This window comes from Nicotiana tabacum, chromosome 21 (genome assembly GCF_000715075.1).
Source record: "Nicotiana tabacum cultivar K326 chromosome 21, ASM71507v2, whole genome shotgun sequence".
In the NCBI taxonomy this organism is placed as follows: Eukaryota; Viridiplantae; Streptophyta; class Magnoliopsida; order Solanales; family Solanaceae; genus Nicotiana; species Nicotiana tabacum.
Window position 1 is genome coordinate 69,205,742 of NC_134100.1, and position 2,386 is coordinate 69,208,127.

The window sequence follows — 2,386 nt, forward strand, 5'->3', positions numbered from 1 at the left end:
GAATATTCTAGTAGATACTTTATGGTTTTGAGTATTTATTTCATGGTATTTGCTCTTTCATTAGTTTATGCTTTACTTTACTATAATTTCCCACATCTAATCTACTTAATAAATAAAAATCAACTACTTTGAATTTTTTTTTAAAAGAACAAATATATGTCTAGTTCCTCGTTGGCTTGCCTATCAGCGACGTTGGGTGCCATCACGGCCTATAGGGGAATTTGGGTCGTGACAACTTAGTATCAGAGTACTAGGTTCACGTAGGTCTCACAAGTCATGAGCAGGCCCAGTAGAGTCTTGCGGATCGGTACAGAGACGTCCGTACTTATATTCGAGTGGCTATAGGGCGTTAGAAAACTACTCTTTCTTCATCTCCTACCGTACAGTTAATGTTGTGCTAAGTATCTTTCTCTTATTCTCTCACGGAGGGTGAGAACGCGTGCGACAGATGTACCCGACCGTGGAGGAGTTGCTCCCCCTATTGCTAAAGGCCAAGGGAGGGCTCCAGCGCGTGTTAGAAGATGAGGGCTTCCTAGAGTTGCTCCAGTTGTGCCACTGTCACGACCCAAACCGATAGGCCGCAACGGGCACCCGGTACCTTACTCAACCGATTACCAATGTAATGTATCTTTCTTATTACATCATCATAGGTAAGTGGGAAAGAAGGGGCGTCATGAGGTAACCAGAGTAAAGATGAGGGAATACCCGACATAGAACAACCCAACCTGATATAGAAACCCATACCTATGACATACGTGCCTAAAAGTCCAATGTGATCCATTATATACTTAAAATATAGGCCGACAATGCCATACAAGTATTTGTATACATGACATATGTCTAGAAGCCTCTAAGAGTACATACTTATCATAAAGGTCGAGATAGGACCCCGCCATACCAAACAATACACGTCTAAATCATACTAACCAAACAAGCAACTTCGGAGCAAATAGAGCACATCGACATCTTTCGCTGAGCTGATAGCCTACTTGGAGGACTTTCGACCTGTCTATCGAGACCTGCAGGCATGAAACGCAGCATCTCCGGACAAAAGGGACGTCAGTACAAATAATGTACCGAGTATGTAAGGAATGAAAATCAGTATATAATAGATATGAGAGAAACATGGAGTAAAAGACTAAACATGTAAGTCTGAACGACTCTGTGAATCATTATTATTTACAATGTTATGCATATGCGTATAAATATCATACCATGCTTAGGTATATGCGTTCAAAACATCATCAAGCCTCTCAGGGCATCCTATCATATCATCTCGGCCACTGTGGGCAAATCATCAACGTATACCAGCTGATCAGGTGGTGGTGTATATATATATATATATATATATATATATATATATATATATATATATATATATATATATATATATATATATATATATATATATATATATATATATATATATATATATATATATATATATATATATATATATATATATATATATATATATATATATAACTCCATCTGGTCATGGGTCAATGTACATGTATAAATGAATGCAATGCATGAGAAGTACATCAATAAAATCTTTCAGAATATCATAAGACCATTACGCCTTTGATTAATATCATGAAGTAAACGTTTTCAACTTACATATTTTTCTGAGACTCATGAACAGAAGATGTAATAATAAGACACATGGGAATTTAAGAACATAGGTACCTCTAATACTTCTATGAATAGAGTCATTTATGGAAGTTGTGCATTTGCTCGTTTTTTCTGTGTCGTACAGATCATGCCAAAAGGGAAAAAGGGATAGCCTTAACATACCTGAGCTGATTCTCTTGACAATCCCTCTAATACACGTCCCGAATCAAAAGTTTGTATGCTTCATCATGTAACCCTTTCATGCGAAGCTGCAGCACTTTTGCAGCTAACGTATTTGAAGTCAAAGCTGGTTTGATGGTTGTTGCATCTTCACTTGCATTCTTGGACACTGGTGGATTTGGTTTTGATTGCAAGATTCCTTCTAACTTTGACTTGGAAGAATCATTAACATTGCTGGAGTCCTTTTGATGCATAAATTCACGCATCAAACTTCCATCATTGGAAAATGTATTTATTCACAATATTTGGTCCAGCAGCGATAAGCCCAATATCCATGCTTGATTTATTTTGTGCCACCACCTCCTTAGGCAAAAGATTAGTTGGCAATTTGCTGCCACACTTTCATACCCCCCACATGGATAGTTTTCCCCCTTAATAATTATCCAAATATCACTTAAATAATTATTCACAACTTCTAATTAATTTGTTAACTTTCCATTCAAATCAATAATTACCCAATTATCCACATAATCAAGAATTATATCAAGTTACTCAAAATACTACTCACTTTTAACACACTTTATATACCTTA